This window comes from Dama dama, chromosome 15 (genome assembly GCF_033118175.1).
Source record: "Dama dama isolate Ldn47 chromosome 15, ASM3311817v1, whole genome shotgun sequence".
In the NCBI taxonomy this organism is placed as follows: Eukaryota; Metazoa; Chordata; class Mammalia; order Artiodactyla; family Cervidae; genus Dama; species Dama dama.
Window position 1 is genome coordinate 25,751,296 of NC_083695.1, and position 21,605 is coordinate 25,772,900.

General features: G+C 36.5%; 1 protein-coding gene across 1 annotated transcript in view; it reads right to left on the reverse strand.

Moving 5' to 3' along the window:
• Positions 1–21,605, reverse strand: part of CTNNA3 (catenin alpha 3) — a 1,844,203-nt gene that overhangs the window by 195,432 nt on the left and 1,627,166 nt on the right. The window lies entirely within an intron of this gene.

The following is a 21,605-nucleotide window of genomic DNA, read 5'->3' on the forward strand; positions in this document are numbered from 1 at the left end:
AAAAAGAAAGCAACACGCTGTTGTTGGAAATGCAAAATGGTACTCTGGTAGTACCTCAGTAAGCACAGAGTTACCAATATGACCCAGCAACTCCTCTCCTAAGTACTTATGTAAGCAGCTCTTTGCCAGGAAACTGCCCTCAGCAGGGGGGCTTCACTATGGCTCAGATGGCAAAGAATTTGCCTGCAATCCTGGAGACCAGGGCACAATCCCTGGGTCAGGAAGATCCCTTGGAGAAGGGGATGGAAACCCACTCCATTATTCTTGCCTGGAGAATCCCATGGACAGAGAAGCTCCTTTTCTTGTCACTTTAGCAAAGCCATACTGTAACTAAAATTTAAGCCAGGCACTCCCATGCTTACTCATCTCCCCCCCAGCACACCTTTCAGATCTTTTAATCAAACAATACATTGCCTAACTTGTCAGTTCTTTCCATAGATTATAATGGTAGAAATGAAGAATAAGTAGTTAACAGATGACCAAATTTTTCCCTAGTTTCTCATCCAGTAATCTCATGACCAAACTGTGTGAATAAGATAGTACCTAGAAGAATATCACAAGAATTCACTGAGCCTGCATAGAGGGGGATGGTGATGACCTTGACCTCCATCTCAATGATTAACTGAGATTACTTCCCTTCTTTCCTCTAAATGTTTTCATAATCCAGCAGAATCTTTGGACATGGTGTTTGGGGGACGTTGAGTCGACTATCTCCCTAGATCGCCAGCAATTTGATTAAAGGAGACTTTTTTTTATATAGGGCTTTCCTGGTGGCTGAGACGTTAAAGAATCTGAGTATTGGTTTTGTAAGCAATGGGAAGTAGGACCCAATTCACTCAACAGTACATACCCAAGAGAAATGAAAAACATATTTCTACACAAAAATTTGTAAGCAAGTATTCATAGCAACAACAATCGTAATGACCAAGAAACATATCTAGTGATGAATAAATAAACAAAACATGGTAAATCCCAACAAAGGAATATTACTTGGCATAAAAAGGAATGTAGTACTAATATATACTGCAACATGGTAAACGTTGAAAATATTACACTAAGTGAAACAAGTCAATCACAAAATGCCACATATTATATGGTTCTATTTATTTGGAATTCAAGAATAGCCAAATGTATAGAGATAGAGATTTGATTAATGGTTCCTAAAGGAGAGAGTGGAAGATGGGTTGGGAGCCATAACTGCTAATGGGTATGTGGTTTCATACCCACTGAGGTATAAAATGACATGGCATTTCATCGGATGGCATTGGTATGAAATGGGATGGCAACAATGTTCTACAATCTGAAGTGGTAATGATCACATACTCTTGTGAATATTTAAAATACTTTAAATGGTGATGTTTATAGTATATTAATTATGTCCCAATAAAGTCTGAAAGAAAAAGAAAGCAAAAATGATCAGAAGGATGTTTTTCTCTGAGTAGCAATTTGTAACCACTATGCGGCTACCACACATCAAGGTGTTTACAGGTGACAAATAAATGGAATAACTATTATTAAAACCATATGATTCATGTCAATGTATGACAAAAACCACTAAAATATTGTAAAGTAATTAGCCTCCAACTAATAAAAATAAATGAAAAATAAAAAATAAAAACCAACCAACCAAAAAAAAAAAAACCCATAAGATATTAAAACACACAAAAAATGAGAAATTAAATTTTCTTAGAACTTAATAATTTAACATGAACTTTGGGGTTTAGTCTACATAGTTAACCTACTTCCATTGCTTTTTTTTTTCCCCCCAATTTCAGCTTAAACATCTTTTATTCAGGGAAGTGTCTTGCTTACAAATCCCCTAGATTGGCTTGAGTTCCTCTGCCAAGCATTTCCTGATGCCCTCTACTTTCACTATATAATGCTCATCATACATTATTTTAGCAAAGGTTGTTGAGTTGGGAAGTAAACTGTTGAACTATCTATTCTTTGAGGTAAGGACTCAGTCTGCTCTGCTTACTACCATCTCACCACAACCTAGTACATACATGGTTTTAAATGAATGGAGAAAAATTAACAGTGATAGGCCAAAATCTAGTTGGATATGAGCAAAACAAAACATATCAACAGCAGCAACAAACATCCGTCCTCACTGTGTCTCTATTGTGATTCTATTTTCCTATATTTCAAACTAATTTTTTAATCTGTTTTTTGTTATTTCTCTCAGTTCCAGGTTACCATTCCCTTAAGTCCCTCTGTGGCAATAATTCACTGATACCAGTCATTAATGCAAATACAAGTACTGCACAGCAAAATCGTTATTACAAATATAAAGTACTTAATGAGAATTAATTTAGTATTAAAGTTTACACAGTCTCAGTTTTAAACTATGATTCCTTTGCTACAAAGCTCTGGTGAGAAATCCAGAATATAAACATTTAGGTTTCATGACAAACATCCCAAAGTGAAAATGGAAGGTCTCCTGTATATACACGTAGCTGTTGAAGACGGGAAAGGGTCAGGACCTACCTCCTCAGAATAGCTCTGGTTTCGCTCAAACCTTGCTCTACACACAGGCCCTTCACTTACTTTCAAGGTTGTGAAGAGCATTCATTCCACTGGGGCCACTCCAGGCGTGGGAACTTGAAACCGTTAGCTTACACTGTGGCGCAAAACTACCAATCTCCTAAACACTGATGGCTTCAGATTCTTTCTCAGCTCATGGATCTTTAACCAGCACTATTTTGTTCTCCAACACTTGCACTGAGCATCTCCTATCACTCCGCATTAATTTCAACCAACTCTTATTAGATATTAATATCTTCCCCCTCACCAAGGCGCCCAGTGTGCTGAGTAGTTATCTAATGTTGATCTCTACATGCAGTCCTTCTTTGCTGCAACAACCTGCAGCTATGATCACAGGAAATTTATTTTTCTTCTTAAGTAATAACAGCATGAGTTCACCATGAGGGAATTTCTATACAATCACATATTTCATTATTAGGTATTTTTTGTGTATTCTTCCCTAGTATTCTTCAGAAAGGCTTTTCATAATTTTTTCTCTTGATTTATCACCATGTAATGTCAGAATAAACTCAATTGATCAAATTCCCTTTCTTGAGCCCTGTTATTTTGCAACTGCAAGCTGTCTGGGGTCCCTACTGTGATCTGTTTTTTATAAATGTCTTTGTTTATTACTCGGGCTATATTCTATTATATAACCCAAGTTCTGTGGTGAGACAGAGCTTCATCACCAATCCCAGTACTTTGTGCAATTTAAAAATAAAGTGACCTAACAGAAATTAAGAACAATTGCTCCTCAGAAATCACAAGTAGCATTTTTGTTAGTGATACTGCAGGAAGCAATAAGCCTACCATTCACGCCCACATACTTGTGTACTTTTCTTTAACAGGGGACTGATAGTGTTCTTGCAAAACCACCACAACTGACTTCTCCTTATCATGAAAAAAAAAAAGTGGGGGAGTGTTCAAAACACTTGCTGGTAGCATTTTGCATTCTGTAAGGCAAGCAGCTGGATGATATTTTAAAAAATAAACAGTTACGTATACAGTGTTATAGTTTAAATGGAAACTAAGAAAGAAATAGGAGTACTTAATCATTTGGGGGATATATATATACTTCAGTTTGAAGACAAATAATAATAGAAAGGGTAAACATTTAAAAAAAGGAAGGATGGAGGCTTGGCAGCCCTATATTGTACACTCTTAGAAACAGCTTGCTTTGTTTTTATTTATTTAGTCACTTTGGAAGTTTAAACTTCTGGAAGGTTTGTGTATGTGTGTGTAACTTGTGCATGTTTCCAATCAATTTCCATCCTGTGTGAAGGGAAACCAACTATCTTAGATCAGTGTCAAGTAGGAGAAAGACCATAAACTGTTGAGCAATGCAGACCTGAATTTGAATTCTGCCTCTCCAGTTAGCTTGTTGGGGAATAGGTGTCTCCTCTTAAACTTTTGTTTCTTCAGAACACAATTTTGGATAATGAGACATAATCCTGAAGATTGTTGTGAGATTCAGTTGTACTAAGATGTTTAAATAAGTGCTTAGCCCACAGACATAGCTGGGGTGCAACAAAGGTTGCTTCTTTCTGTCTACTATTTGTTATCTTCTTTCTTCACAAACTTATCCCTCATCCTATCAAACCCTTTATATTTTTTTATAAAACTTCTGTGGCATTTTGGATACCTCCATTTTACTTCACATCTGTTACTCTGGATTGACACAATACATATCGCTAACTCTAGTTACACTTTCCTGATTTTGAATATACAATGTCATTGTGCTAATAGGGTTTAGTGTAATTACACATACACTGATTTCTTCTAAATTTCAAGTAAAGATCACGTTTGATCCTATTTTAATCATGTGTAAGAGTAAGATACTCTCTTAAACTGGCCCTAGCAAAGATACACTCTTCAAATTCTCAGGGGTGATAGAAATAACTTTCCTTCTCTAAGCTGAACTGTCTTTAAACCAGACCCATAGGAAGATACCCTATTTTATTGTGTAAAAAGTGATAATAAATTCTATTACTCATTTATTTCTTTTATAAAAATTCAGGACAACTATTCTATAGTTTTCTAACTCTTGCTTATTGTGAACCCTTCTTTAGGCAACCCAAAGTGACTTGAAATAAGCTAAGTTTCCTCATCTTAAAATTGAAAAAAATATTACCTAATTCTTAGGGTTATTGTGAAGATAAAGTAACATGATGGACTAGAACATAATTCAGTTTCTAGAAAATACTGAATGTTCAATATTGTTTATGATCATTATAAATTATTATTGCAGTACTTTAAGATCTCACTTTGTTTATATAAAGGAGTCCAGAAACAAGTACAGTCAGACTTGAAAATAGGCTGAGGTTTTCATACAGAAACTGAGTGTGCAATAAACAGTCGTGGTACATTAAACTTCAAGGACACAATCAATTGGTGGTATGAGTGTATGTGAATGTATATACATATGTGTGTGTATATATAAGCTTAAATATGTATTTATTTATTGAGGTACATAATGACTGCATTCATATTCTTCCTCCTCCTCCACACCAAGGAGCTTAATGCTTTCTAAAGAGTTATAAATTCTTCTAGCATCCTTAGTGAAACAAGTAGGCAGTATTATTATACATTAAAATTCACTTGCTCAAGGCTATAAATGCTTAATTCTGAAATATAAGAAAATAAATTTGTGGTCACTAAAACAAAAAATAGGGGAAGGATGAAAGCAAGGGCAAGAGGGAGAAGAGGTAGGAGGGAAGAGAAAGAAAGAAAGAAAAAGAAAAAGAGTCTAAGAAATAGGAGTCATGCTCAGTATTTTCCTAAGATTTAAGGTTGAATTCTAAATCATATACAGGATTTGATGGCAATTCATACTTCTCTGATTATCCCTTAAGGCCTTACTACAATCAAGTAACTGCCAGAGCAATGTCAGTATTGGTCTGATACTCAGAGAAGGAATGATGCTGCAGACAGTATTCTGAAAGAATCTGCAATAGCATGCTCAGTGGGATTATCTTAGCTGAGCTGATAACACAGAAGTGGAGAGAACAGAATTCAAATACATTTTAAAATGAGGAAAATATACAATAACACAATTCAAATTATGGAAAGCAAAAATGAGTGCACACACGCATGCACACACATATGCATATACCCCCCCCACCCCGCATCCAAGAATCAATACTCTGTTCTTGGCATTATTGACAAGGTTTTTGATCCATTTTCTGAGCCTTGTTTTTTCTAGTTTCCAAGTCCTATAAATTATTTAAAGAGTCACATTTTAGAAAAAATGTAACCATCACATTTAACTGTCAAACATTTCAAAATATTTCCAGAAAATGAAGTAAACAACATGTTGTGTACTACAGACTTTTTTTTAAATGACAGACCCCTGGAATCAATCTTTGAGGGAGAGGCCCACTAACCTATAGCTTCATAAAATTGTACAAATGATCCTGTATGCAGTTCTTTATGAGAATTACTGGCCTGACGTTAAATTTAATTTTTTGATTGGTTTAGGCTTTAGTTAAGTGTCACTGTAACATGAGTTGCAAGATGGCAGCATCAATAGTTTATCAAGGATTTTCCCTGTCACCAGAGGTGCAGGCATTTTACTTTTTAAGTATGCCTTCCATTGCTTGTCAATTAGAGGGTTAATTTGTCACATACTTGGACAGATAATATGTAAGTTTTAAGATTTTTGGAGTTTATGCTTAAACTGAAAGCATAACATTTACATTAATCTGGAAGAAATGTTTCCTTTGCACTAAAAAAGATCCTGATGCTGGGAAAGATTGAAAGCAAAAGGAGAAGGGGGTGGCAGAGGATGAGATGGTAAGATAGCATCACCAACTCAATGGACATGAATTTGAGCAAACTCCAGGAGATAGTGGAAGACAGAGGAATCTGGCATGCTGCAGTCCATGGGGTCACAAAAAGTCAAACATGATTTAGTGACTGAACAACAATAGCAAGGAGTACTCAATGGTAGGAGAGATTTGGAAAATCTGTCAAGTCCGGTTGATTCGAATATTTTTGTTTTTCAGTCACTAAGTTGTATCTGACTCTTTTGTGACCCAGTGGACTACAGCCTGCCAGGCTCATCCATCCATGGGATTTCCCAGGCAAGAATACTGGAGTGGGTTGGCATTTCCTTCTCCAGGGGATCTTAACCCAGGAATTGAACCCATGTCTCCTGCATTGGCAGGTGAGTTCTTTACTGAGCCACTGAGCCACTTCAATTCATCATAGCAGTTAGAAAAATGGTTAACCTGATGAATACATGTATCTTCTCATTTTAACATAGAGTGAGAAGGCATCTAGCATTGTCCTCAATTTTATAACCTGAATGTCTCACATAGTTTCTAGCAAAAAATAGGTGTGTGGAAAATATGTTTTTAATGAATGAATACATGGAAGAAAAATATAGATAATAAAGAAGGGTGAAATAAAGATATATTTCTCTATATTCCCAATAGAGCATTGGTGAATTTTCTCCTTTTAATCTTTTGAAAAATAATTCAAAACTGCCTTTGGGTACCATTATTATCCCTCTTAGTTTCACAAACGATGTCTTTTTTTCTTTTCCAATGTTTAGAATATACCACTCTATGAATTATTTCATATGATGAAACTAAGATGCTTGGGTATTATACCCCTTAGTTCAGTTCAGTTCAGTCACTCAGTCATGTCTGACTCTTTGTGACCCCATGGACTCCACGCAGCACGCCAGACTTCCCTGTCCATCACCAACTCCTGGAGCTTGCACAAATTCATGCCCATCAAGTTGGTGATGCCATCCAACCATCTAATCCTCTGTTGTGCCCTTCTCCTCCTGCCTTCAATCTTTCCCAGCATCAGGATCTTTTCCAATGAGTCAGTTCTTCTCATCACATGGCCGAAGTACTGGAGCTTCAGCTTTAGCATCAGTCCTTCCAATGAATATTCAAGACTGATTTCCTTTAGGGTTGACTTGTTTGATCTCCTTGCAGTCCAAGGGACTCTCAAGAGTCTTCTCCAACATATATCCCTTAAAGCTACAGCAATTAAAATACATCTTGAGAAAGCTAAGACAGAATACAAAATACATACCCTAATGTAAGATAAAAAGAGTACATCTATAATGTATAAGAAAATAAGGTCAAACATATAGTCACATAGGACATCTTAGGCAGATAAATCTTGAACATGAAGAAAATTGCTGTTTCAGTGGAGACACAGTCCTGAACTTAAGTTGTTCATCTATTTCAAATGAATTAAGTCTCCATTTGTTCACTACTTAGACCAGACCAGCATTCATCAAACAGCCAATCATTTGATACTTTACACTTGAGTCTGGATTATGACAATTTTTGTGTGTGTGTGTGTGTGTGTATTGATAGCCTCTATAGTTTTTTTCTTTGTTTTTTTTTTTTTTTTTTTTTAGTTGGAGGCCAATCACTTCACAACATTTCAGTGGGTTTTGTCATACATTGATATGAATCAGCCATGGATTTACATGTATTCCCAATCCCGATCCCCCCTCCCACCTCCCTCTCCACCCGATTCCTCTGGGTCTTCCCAGTGCACCAGGCCGGAGCACTTGTCTCATGCATCCCACCTGGGCTGGTGATCTGTTTCACCATAGATAGTATACATGCTGTTCTTTTGAAATATCCCACCATCACATTCTCCCACAGAGTTCAAAATTCTGTTCTGTATTTCTGTGTCTCTTTTTCTGTTTTGCATATAGGGTTATCGTTACCATCTTTCTAAATTCCATATATATGTGTTAGTATGCTGTAATGTTCTCTATCTTTCTGGCTTACTTCACTCTGTGTAAGGGGCTCTAGCTTCATCCATCTCATTAGGACTGGTTCAAATGAATTCTTTTTAATGGCTGAGTAATATTCCATAGTGTATATGTACCACAGCTTCCTTATCCATTCATCTGCTGATGGGCCTCTAGGTTGTTTCCATGTCCTGGCTATTATAAACAGTGCTGTGATGAACATTGGGGTGCACGTGTCTCTTTCAGATCTGGTTTCCTTGGTGTGTGTGCCCAGAAGTGGGATTGCTGGGTCATATGGCAGTTCTATTTCCAATTTTTAAAGAAATCTCCACACTGTTTTCCATAGCGGCTGTACTAGTTTGCATTCCCACCAACAGTGTAAGAGGGTTCCCTTTTCTCCACACCCTCTCCAGCATTTATTGCTTGTAGACTTTTGGATAGCAACCATCCTGACTGGCGTGTAATGGTACATCATTGTGGTTTTGATTTGCATTTCTCTAATAATGAGTGATGTTGAGCATCTTTTCATGTGTTTGTTAGCCATCTGTATGTCTTCTTTGGAGAAATGTCTGTTTAGTTCTTTGGCCCATTTTTTGATTGGGTCATTTATTTTTCTGGAATTGAGCTGCAGGAGTTGCTTGTATATTTTTGAGATTAATCCTTTGTCTGTTTCTTCATTTGCTATTATTTTCTCCCAATCTGAGGGCTGTCTTTTCACCTTACTTATAGTTTCCTTTGTAGTGCAAAAGCTGTTAAGTTTCATTAGGTCCCATTTGTTTATTTTTGCTTTTATTTCCAATATTCTGGGAGGTGGGTCATAGAGGATCTTGCTGTGATTTATGTTGGAGAGTGTTTTGCCTATGTTCTCCTCTAGGAGTTTTATAGTTTCTGGTCTTAGATTTAGATCTTTAATCCATTTTGAGTTTATTTTTGTGTATGGTGTTAGAAAGTGTTCTAGTTTCATTCTTTTACAAGTGGTTGACCAGTTTTCCCAGCACCACTTGTTAAAGAGGTTGTCTTTTTTCCATTGTATATCCTTGCCTCCTTTGTCAAAGATAAGGTGTCCATAGGTTTGTGGATTTATCTCTGGGCTTTCTATTCTGTTCCATTGATCTATATTTCTGTCTTTGTGCCAGTACCATACTGTCTTGATGACTGTGGCTTTGTAGTAGAGTCTGAAGTCAGGCAGGTTGATTCCTCCAGTTCCATTCTTCTTTCTCAAGATTACTTTGGCTATTCGAGGTTTTTTGTATTTCCATACAAATTGTGAAATTCTTTGGTCTAGTTCTGTGAAAAATACCGTTGGTAGCTTGATAGGGATTGCATTGAATCTATAGACTGCTTTGGGTAGAATAGCCATTTTGACAATATTGATTCTTCCAAAGCATTTCCCCTGAAATCAGGAACAAGACAAGGGTGCCCACTGTCGCCACTACTATTCAACATAGTGTTGGAAGTTCTGGCCACAGCAATCAGAGCAGAAAAAGAAGTAAAAGGAATCCAGAGAGGAAAAGAAGAAGTGAAACTCTCACTGTTTGCAGATGACATGATCCTCTACATAGAAAACCCTAAAGACTCTACCAGAAAATTACTAGAGCTAATCAATGAATATAGTAAAGTTGCAGGATATAAAATTAACACACAGAAATCCCTTGCATTCCTATATACTAACAATGAAAAAACAGAAAGAGAAATTAAGGAAACAATACCATTCACCATTGCAACAAAAAGAATAAAATACGTAGGAGTATATCTACCTAAAGAAACAAAAGACCTATACATGGAAAACTATAAAACACTGATGAAAGAAATCAAAGAGGACACAAACAGATGGAGAAACATACTGTGTTCATGGATATGACAATTTTTTCAAAGGAGGTGATCATTGTAATCACTTAAGTTTTTACAAAGCCTTTTGAAGAACTCAAGGGATAATAGAATCACATAGGGTAAGTCACACTTTAAGTTCAACCCCTCCTTTTACCTAGAAGAGTGTGGGAGTCAACTCTTTGATCCTAAGACACTAAAGAGGCTAATACCTGTAGAAAAGTACCAAGCAATATGATTTCAGCAATATGGTCATAAATGAAAATGACCTCATTGATATCACTGTACTTTTTCAACCACCAAATGAGTTGATCTAGATCTGACTTCAGGGCTGTATGTCTAAATCATGAAAACCATCAGAAGAAATCATAAGACGCTTTCCAGCTTGAAGTTTAAATAAAAATCTGAGAGACTAACAAAGCCATGATGAATGTGGTTTGGATGAAAGCATACTTTTGGAAAATTAAAAATATCAGAAATATCTGGACTCAAATCAAGACCCTTGAATTCTTCTCTCTGAGAACAGAAAGGTAAGATAATCATTTTTAATCAAGGCCTTAATATGATTCATTAGTAACACTCTGCTGGATTCTTCTACATTTCTTTGCTTATTTTATCTTAACAATAAACCTAAAGAAGCAAGGTTATCCTTTTAATACCACAGTTGAGGAAACCGCACCTTAGAGTTAACAGAATTCACCCAATACTACACAGTTAATAAAGGGCTGCTACAAAGTAGGTTCCAGGGCTCATTTTATGAGCCATTTGGCTTGGTAGTCACAAGTGCATAGTGAGTATGGGAGCTGAGTAGTTAAGACTCACAAGTCTAGAAAATGAACTTTGAATAGCATGAATATACTGCTCACAGAGAAAGCCAGGCCAAATAGTTTGGGATTTTGATCAGCTCACTTAATTTCCTCCTTCCTCCACCAGATAGAATGTCTGGACCTCAGTAGACTTATTGCCTGGAGTTAATAGATGATTCAGCCTTTCGTCACTGCTTCAGTATCACCTATGTTGAACCATATACTGTCTTTGAAAAAAGTCAACTAAAAGAAAATCCTGCTTGTTTCTCAGTCTGGAACCCTGGCTTTAAGTATACCAGGATTGAAATCAGTTCAATTTTGGCCCATATCATGAGCAAAATTGTGCCAATGGATCTGTTGTTGTTGTTTTAAGTTCTAAATGAATTAGGCTGTACTAACTAGCAAAACTACTTAACTGTGTATGTGTTTTGGACAGAACTTTTATATATTCTTTCCAAATTGTAAACAGAAAACCTAATTTAACTAACCTGCCAAAGTTCTTATAGTAAGCCAGGGACTGTGATAGAACACGATGTAAAAATTGAGTATCTGGATTTAGGTTAATGCTGCTTTTAATAGCTTGTGACCTCAAAAAATACTTAACATGTTGAAAACTAAGCTTTTTCAGAAGTAAATGAAAGGACTGAACTAAATGATTTATAAAATCTCATTCAGTTCTACTGTTCATTCTCTAAGTCTACTGCAGGCTTGGTGACAATGTTATCAGGAAAGATAATTTTTTAAATAAAATTCTGAATTAGCAGGGTACCTTTTTTTTGAAATGCTAAATACTACTGTAGATTACAAGTCCCTATGGATGTGTTGCCTTCCCTGCTGGCTCAGACAGTAAAGAATCTGCCTGCAATGTGGGAGACCTGGGTTCAATCCCTGGGTTGGGAAGATTGCCTGGAGAAGGGAATGGCAACCCACTCCAGTATACTTGACTGGAGAATTCCATGCACAGAAGAGCTTGGCAGGCTACAGTCCATGGGATCATGGAGAGTCCCACACAGTTAAACTACTAACACTTTGATGTGTGTACCTCTCAGGAGGTTAGAAACAACTTTTTAACCTTACTTTGTCCAGGACAACATAGAACAATGTTAGGGTTCTGATGGGCAATAATTGATGATACCATGCATAATTGTGGCAGTAAAATTACTCTTCTTGCTCTGTAAACGGGAAGTGTGCTGTTGTTAGAAATAATGCAATAATAAAAATTTTTAAATGGTGGTGATGATAGTAGTGACAATGGCTGTAGATGAATAATAACACAATCAAACCTTTAACTCTTGGGTGTAAACATTGCTACCATGACAATCAGACACATTCTTTGGTATTTGAGTAAGAAAAATCTCAACTTTTCTATCAAATACTAAGCTAAACAGATTGTTTATGTTAATATATGTGTTCTTATCCCTAGAACTGAAGAGAGGTTATGTAACTAAAAATTACTAATTTTTTTTTCAAAAAACTATCCTATAGATGTTAAAATGAGTTTCAGACAATATCTAATGCAAAGAAAAATCACTTAATACTCTTTTAAGACTCTTCATTGAATGTATAAATACATATATTCTAATTATATAAAACATATTGCATATATGTATGAGAGTTTTACAGTGTTATCTGTGGCTTTCTTTATAATTGATTTGTTTCTAAATTTTTAGTACATAGATTTATCATCAGGGGGAAAAAAAATAAACAAACAAGCAGTGAGTGTTACAAGAAAATCTGCTTAATGTTGAATGTGACACTTCAAGGATGTGCCAGCAATGAAAAAAGAGCAAGATTGCAAAACTCACTGCACAGGAACAGAGTTGGCCTCGTCACTTTAAATAGGTCTAAACGTGGCACGGTATTTGAAGCTGATGTGGACACAGACAAAAGCTTTCAATAGATGAGATGAAAATTGCAGCGTATGTCTTCATTATTGGAGCAAACAGCAAAGAAGATTGAGAGCAGATACAGAGAACTAGGCCTCACCAAGGCCCTATGCTGTTCCCCCCGTATTACCATGGTCTCCTTCTTCGCTCTGTGGATCCATGAAAGCCATGGCTTCCTTATTTCATGTAAGGGAATTTTCACATTTCCAGTGTCCTGGACACTGATTTTACAAAAGCATTCTGTAATTAAGATTTCGTGGGAAACAAGGGCTGTGATTTAACTTCCCAGAGGGGTATATAACCTATAGTATATAGGATTTTAAACCTATAGGGAATCTTTTACTTCTAGAAAACTTATAGAAATGGTTAGGTGTTCAGGTATTATATCAATGGTCCTAAACAAATTCATCTATCCAGATTTGCAAAGTCATCCCAGGCACAATAATAAAGCAAAAGCCTGCCTGCTGTGTTCTAGCCATGGATATCATGTAAGGCTAAATAGGATGTCCACACCTGACTCTCCTATTTCACACTGAACTAAAAAACGGAAAAATATGAAAGAAGTTCCACTTTACAGAGGAGATGCTGCTCAATAATACAGTAATTCAGATTTATATAAGATTTTTGTAGCTATTATTCAGGGTTATTGGATTTGAGTTTGCTTTATGGGATGTAAGAATTCCCTACACTGATAGAATAAAGTTGCCTAAGTTGGCAGCTTATATATGAAATAGTACACTAGAATGCAGCAAAATAAATACTTGCACAACCCCTAAGGAAGAATTATGTTCTCTCTAAAAGGGATTTTTAAGTCCCCAATCTAAAAGGCCTATTTGTAGAAGCAAGTGAATACATCATTGTTGAAGATGTAGGCAGATGTAAGTGGCTATGAAACTAGCTCATGTGCTGTTTCTACACAGTCTGTCCTGATCTATGGAATTAAAAGAGGTGGAAGCAAACCTAGCAGGAAAGTTAGATTTAAAAACTGCTTGTGTTCCTTAACGTGTTAAACTTCCATGAAAATGAAAGTTGCTCAGTCGTGTCCAACTCTGTGTGACCCCATGGACTATACAGTCCCTGGAATTCTTCAGGCCAGAATACTGGAGTGGGTAGCCTTTCCCTTCTGCAGGGGATCTTCCCAACACAGGGATTGAACCCAGGTCTCCCACATTGCAGGCGGATTACCTATCAGCTGAGCCACAAGGGAAACCCAACAGAACACCATAGAATCCAATCATTTCACCCTGTTTACTCAAAATGAACTAAAACATACATTCACAAAAAGACTTGTACACAACTATTTATAGCAACTTGTTTTGCAACAGCCAAGGGGCAGAAATGACTCAGATGTTCATCAACAAGCAAATACTGTAACAAATTATATGATCTTTCAATAGAATATCACTCAATTAGAAAAGAGAATGATTATTGATACAAGAAATGACCTGGCTAGATCTCAAAATAATTATGCCATGTGAGGGAAGTAAAATAAGAGTACATCTAGTATTATCCTATTTATTCAGCATTCTAGAAATTAAACTTCAGTATTCTTGTCTGGAAAATTCCATGGACAGAGAACCTGGTGGGCTACAGTCCATGGGGCATGCAAAGATACATGACTAAGTACATACACACTCAGACCACTAGAAGCTACAAATCAATCTACAGTAATACATTAGATTAATCTGTGGGATTATTTGGGGTCTGCAGCAAGGAATGATTAGATTACCAAGGATCATGTGTAAGTTTTAGGCTTTGATGTATATATTCCTTAATTTGACTGTGGTGATAGCTTCAGGTTAAATACATATGCTTATAAAACATATCAAATGGTATGCTTCAATATGCACAGTTTTTTAAATGTCAGTTACACATCAATAATGCTGCCAGAATTTGCATCTACTTATTCAAATGTCTATCTAGATCCATACTACATAAAGTAACAATTGTTTGCTTAGCCCAAGACTGTAATTAGAACTGGGACCATGGAATGTGATATTCCACTGAATAACTACATAAAAAGAGTAATACTGCAAATTCAGTTTTAAGCAGTTAATACCTCTCTTTTTTTGTTATTTAATAAAGTGGACTTCAATTTGTACTAAGGGATCACATATTTAATTAAAAAATGTTAAATTATGTCATCAATGTTAAATGTTCAGTTTATAGACACGTATCCATGGGTCGTATCACTAAGGGGTACTTAGAAATAAGAAATATCATAGCTTTAGTCAAGTAATATCATCTGCAGACTTTCATAATGGACTCTGAATGTGAAAAGACCACTGATAAGAATGGTAAGATATTATGGAAGCACTGATTTTTCTATCATTAACTGTATTTGTAAAATATCAAACCAAGTTTTATGGCTTTTTTTCACTTCATTCAACACAATAATTAAAAAAAAAACCTTAGTATTAAAATTTCTTTCTTGAATGAAAGTAGAGAATACTAATATTAAGTGAAAACTGAAAGTGTTAGTCACTTAGTCATGTCTGACTCTTTGCAGCTCCATGGACTGTAGTCCACCAGGCTCCTCTGTCCATGGAATTATCCAGGCGAGAATATTGGAGTAGGTTGCCATTCCCATACTAACAGTACAAAAAGGTAGCATGTAATGATTCCAACTAAAGCATACAGCAGTGAAGCAGATGTCGGTGTGTGTGTCTGTGTGTGTGTGTGAGTAGGTGTGCAGTTAGGATTGCTCTTTTACTGCTTTCTGGGAAACTGTTTTCTGGGAAATAATTCTACTCATACCGACGACCCACAGACCTCAGCTTAAGTACCAGTATGCTTTCACCTTAGGGAGTCTAACCGTCCATGTTTAATGAGAAGTTGGTCCCTGCTATTTCAGTAAGGTATCATGAGACTTCTGGTAAATGTGCAGAATTAATGCTAATTATATACCTATATTTCCTGTTGTATATGCTTAATATGACTATTCTTTCTTCACAGTCCAACTCTCACATGCAAACATGACCACTGGAAAAACCATAGCCTTGACCAGACGGACCTTTGTTGGCAAAGTAATGTCTCTGCTTTTTAATATGCTATCTAGGTTGGTCATAACTTTCCTTCCAAGGAGTAAACATCTTTTAATTTCATGGCTGCAGTCACCATCTGCAATGATTTTGGAGCCCCCAAAAATAAAGTATGACACTGTTTCCACTGTCTCCCCATTTTTTCCCATGAGGTGATGGGACGAGATGCCATGATCTTAGTTTTCTGAATGTTGAACTTTAAGCCAACTTTTTCACTCTCCTCTTTCATTTTCATCAAGAGGCTCTTTAGTTCTTCTTTACTTTCTGCCATCAGGGTGGTGTCATCTGCATATCTGAGGCTATTGATATGAGGCTATTGAGAAATCCTGGCAAACTTGATTCCAGCTTGTGCTTCCTGTAGCCCAGCATTTCTCATGATGTCCTCTGCATGTAAGTTAAATAAGCAGGGTGACAATATGCAGTCTTGATGTACTCCTTTTCCTATTTGGAACCAGTCTGTTGTTCCATGTCTAGTTCTAACTGTTGCTTCCTGACCTGCATACAGGTTTCTCAAGAGGCAGGTCAGATGGTCTGGTATTCCCATCTCCATCAGAATTAAATGAGATCAAAAACACTCTGGAGGGAACCAACAGTAGAATAACAGAGGCAGAAGACAGGATAAGTGAGGTAGAAGATAAAATGGTGGAAACAAATGAAGCAGAGAGGAAAAAAGAATTAAAAGAAATGAGGACAACCTCAGGGACCTCTGGGACAATGTGAAACACCCCAACATTCGAATCATAGGAGTCCCAGAAGAAGAAGAGAAAAAGAAAGACCATGAGAAGATACTCGAGGAGATAATAGCTGAAAATTTCGCCAAAATGGGGAAAGAAATAGTGACACAAGTCCAAGAAACCCAGAGAGTCCCAAACAGGATAAACCCAAGGTGAAACACCCTAAGACACATATTAGTCAAATTAACAAAAATCAAACACAAAGAACAAATATTAAAAGCAGCAAGGAAACAACAAATAACACACAAGGGGATTCCCATAAGGATAACAGCTGACCTTTCAATAGAAACTCTTCAGGCCAAAAGGGAATGGCAGGACATACTTAAAGTAATGAAAGAGAATAAACTACAACCCAGATTACTGTACCCAGCAAGGATCTCATTCAGATATGAAGGAGAATTCAAAAGCTTTACAGACAAACAAAAGTTGAGAGAATTCAGCACCACCAAACCAGCTCTTCAACAAATGCTAAAGGATCTTCTCTAGACAGGAAACACAGAAAGGATGTATGAACGTGAACCCAAAACAACAAAGCAAATTGCAATGGGACCATTCTTATCAATAATTACCTTAAGTGTAAATGGGTTGAATGCCCCAACCAAAAGACAAAGACTGGCTAAATGGATACAAAAGCAAGACCCCTATATATGCTGTCTACAAGAGACCCACCTCAAAGCAAGGGACACATACAGACTGAAAGTGAAGGGCTGGAAAAAAATATTTCATGCAAACGGAGACCAAAAGAAAGCAGGAGTTGCAATACTTATATCAGATAAAATAGACTTCAAAATAAAGGCTGTGAAAACAGAAAAAGAAGGACACTACATAATGATCAAAGGATCAATCCAAGAAGAAGACATAACAATTATAAATATATATGCACCCAACATAGGAGCACCACAATATGTAAGGCAAATGCTAACATGAATGAAGGGGGAAATTAACAATAACACAATAATAGTGAGAGACTTTAATACGCCATTCATACCTAAGGACAGATCAACTAAACAGAAAATTAACAAGGAAACACAAACTTTAAATGACACAATGGTCCAGCTAGACCTAATTGATATCTATAGGACATTTCACCCCAAAACAATCAATTTCACCTTTTTCTCAAGTGTACACAGAACATTCTCCAGAATAGATCACATCCTAGGCCATAAATCTAGCCTTGGTAAATTCAAAAAAATTGAAATTATTCCAGTTATCTTTTCTGACCACAATACAGTAAGATCAGATCTCATTACAGGAAAAACAAAAAACTATTAAAAACTCCAACATATGGAGGCTAAGTAACACGCTTCTGAATAACCAACAAATCACAGAAGAAATCAAAAAAGAAATCAAAATATGCATAGAAATGAATGAAAATGAAAACACAACAACCCAAAACCTATGGGACACTGTAAAAGCAGTGTTAAGGGAAAGGTTCATAGCATTACAGGCTTGCCTCAAGAAACAAGAAAATAGTCAAATAAGTAACCTAACTCTACACCTAAAGCAACTAGAGAAGGAAGAAATGAAGAACCACAGGGTTAGTAGAAGGAAAGAAATCTTAAAAATTAGGGCAGAAATAAATGCAAAAGAAACAAAAGAGACCATAGCAAAAATTAACAAACCTAAAAGCTGGTTTTTTGAAAAGGTAGATAAAATTGACAAACCGTTAGCCAGACTCATCAAGAAACAAAGGGAGAAGAACAAAATCAACAAAATTAGAAATGAAAATGGAGAGATCACAACAGACAACTCTGAAATACAAAGGATCATAAGAGACTACTACAAGCAGCTATATGCCAATAAAATGGACAACTTGGAAGAAATGGACAAATTCTTAGAAAAGTATAACTTTCCAAAACTGAACCAGGAAGAAATAGAATATTTTAACAGACCCATCACAAGCATGGAAATCGAAACTGTAATCAGAAATCTTCCAGCAAACAAAAGCCCAGGACCAGATGGCTTCACAGCTGAATTCTACCAAAAATTTAGAGAAGAGCTAACACCTATCTTACTCAAACTCCTCCAGAAAGTTGCAGAAGAAGGCAAACTTCAAAACTCATTCTATGAGGCCATCATCACCCTAATTCCAAAACCAGACAAAGATGCCACAAAAGAAGAAAACTACAGGCCAATATCATTGATGAACATAGACGTAAAAATCCATAACAAAATTCTAGCAAACAGAATCCAAAAACATATTAAAAAGATCATACACCATGACCAAGTGGGCTTTATCCCAGGAATGCAAGGATTCTTTAATATCCACAAATCAATGTAATACACCACATTAACAAATTGAAAGAGAAAATCCATATGATTATCTCAGTAGATGCAGAGAAACCCTTTAACAAAATTCAACATCCATTTATGAAAAAAAAAATCTCCAGAAAGCAGGCATAGAAGGAACATATCTCAACATAATAAGAGCTATATATGACAAACCCACAGCAAACATTATCCTCAATGGTGAAAAATTGAAAGCATTTCCCTTAAAGTCAGGAACAAGACAAGGGTGCCCACTCTCACCACTATTATTCAACATAGTTTTGGAAGTGTTGGCCACAGCAATCAGAGCAGAAAAAGAAGTAAAAGGAATCCAGATAGGAAAAGAAGAAGTAAAACTGTCACTGTTTGCAGATGACACGATCCTCTACATAGAAAACCCTAAAGACTCTACCAGAAAATTACTAGAGCTAATCAATGAATAAAGCAATGTTGCGGGATATAAATTTAACACACAGAAATCCCTTGCATTCCTATACATGAACAATGAGAAAACAGAAAGAGAAATTAAGGAAACAATATCATTCACCATTGCAACAAAAAGATAAAATACTTAGGAGTATATCTACCTAAAGTAATGACAGACCTATATATAGAAAACTATAAAACACTAATGAAAGAAATCAAAGAGGACACAAATAGATGGAGAAATGTACCGTGTTCATGTATTGGAAGAATCAATATTGTCAAAATGAGTATACTACCCAAAGCAATCTATAGATTCAATGCAATCCCAATCAAGCTTCCAATGGTATTTTTCACAGAACTAGAACAAATAATTTCACAATTTGTATGGAAATACAAAAAACCTCAAACAGCCAAAGTAATCTTGAGAAAGAAGAATGGAACTGGAGGAATCAACCTGCCTGACTTCAGGCTCTACTACAAAGCCACAGTCATCAAGACAGTATGGTACTGGCACAAAGACAGAAATATAGATCAATGGAACAGAACAGAAACCCCAGAGATAAATCCACGTACCTATGGACACCTTATCTTCGACAAAGGAGGCAAGATATACAATGGAAAAAAGACAACTTCTTTAACAAGTGGTGCTGAGAAAACTGGTCAACCACATGTAAAAGAATGAAACTAGAACACTTTCTAACACCATACACAAAAATAAACTCAAAATGGATTAAAGATCTAAATGTAAGACCAGAAACTATAAAACTCCTAGAGGAGAATATAGGCAAAACACTCTCCAACATAAATCACAGCAGGATCCTCTATGACCCACCTCCCAGAATATTGGAAATAAAAGCAAAAATAAACAAATGGGACCTAATGAAACTTAACAGCTTTTGCACAACAAAGGAAACTATAGGTAAGGTGGAAAGACAGCCCTCAGAATGGGTGAAAATAATAGCAAATGAAGAAACAGACAAAGGATTAATCTCAAAAATATACAAGCAACTCCTGCAGCTCAATTCCAGAAAAATAAATGACCCAATCAAAAAATGGGCCAAAGAACTAAACAGACATTTCTCCAAAGAAGACATACAGATGGTTAACAAACACATGAAAAGGTGCTCAACATCGCTCATTATCAGAGAAATGCAAATAAAAACCACAATGAGGTACCATCTTACTCCAGTCAGGATGGTTGCTATCCAAAAGTCTACAAGCAATAAATGCTGGAGAGGGTGTGGAGAGAAGGGAATCCTCTTACACTGTTGGTGGGAATGCAAACTAGTACCGCCACTATGGAAAACAGTGTGGAGATTCCTTAAAAAACTGGAAATAGAACTTCCATATGACCCAGCAATCCCACTCCTGGGCATAAACACCAAGGAAACTAGATCTGAAAGAGACACGTGCACCCCAATATTCATCGCAGCACTGTTTATAATAGCCAGGACATGGAAGCAACCTAGATGTGCATCAGCAGACGAATGGATAGGGAAGCTGTGGTACATATACACTATGGAATATTACTCAGCCATTAAAAAGATTCATTTGAATCAGTTCTAATGAGATGGATGAAACTGGAGCCCATTATACAGAGTGAAGTAAGCCAGAAAGATAAAGAACATTACAGCATACTAACGCATATATATGGAATTTTAAAAGATGGTAACGATAACCCTATATGCAAGACAGAAAAAGAGACACAGATGTACAGAACAGACTTTGGGACTCTGTGGGAGAAGGCAAGGGTGGGATATTCTGAGAGAATAGCATTGAAACAAGTATACTATCAAGGGTGAAACAGATCACCAGCCCAGGTTAGATGCACGAGACAAGTGCTCAGGGCTGGTGCACTGGGAAGACCCAGAGGGATGGGATGGGGAGGGAGGAGGAGAGGGGTTCAGGATGGGGAACACATGTAAATCCATAGCTGATTCATGTCAATATATGGCAAAAATCACTACAATATTGTAAAGTAATTAGCCTCCAACTAATAAAAATAAATGAAAAAAGAAAAAGAAAAGAAAAGGAGGAAAAAAAATACAGATTCTATTCAGAAGATATTTATTAATTGCTCTGTGTGCAGCAGAGTTATTTGTTATAAAATTGTCATAAATTATATGAGGTCACAATCATTTTTTAATGACCATGCCCCGAGCCATGTGGGATCTTAGTTCCCTGACCATGATTCAAACCCATGGACCTTGCATTGGAAGCACAGAGTCTTAAGCACTGGGTCACCTGGGAAATCCCTAGGTCACCACGCTATGAAACTAATGCAACATTATCAAAGTTCTGTTTACCAAGTTTTACTCAAAATTTCATGAAATATAGAACTATGTTATTCACATTCTCCTATGAAC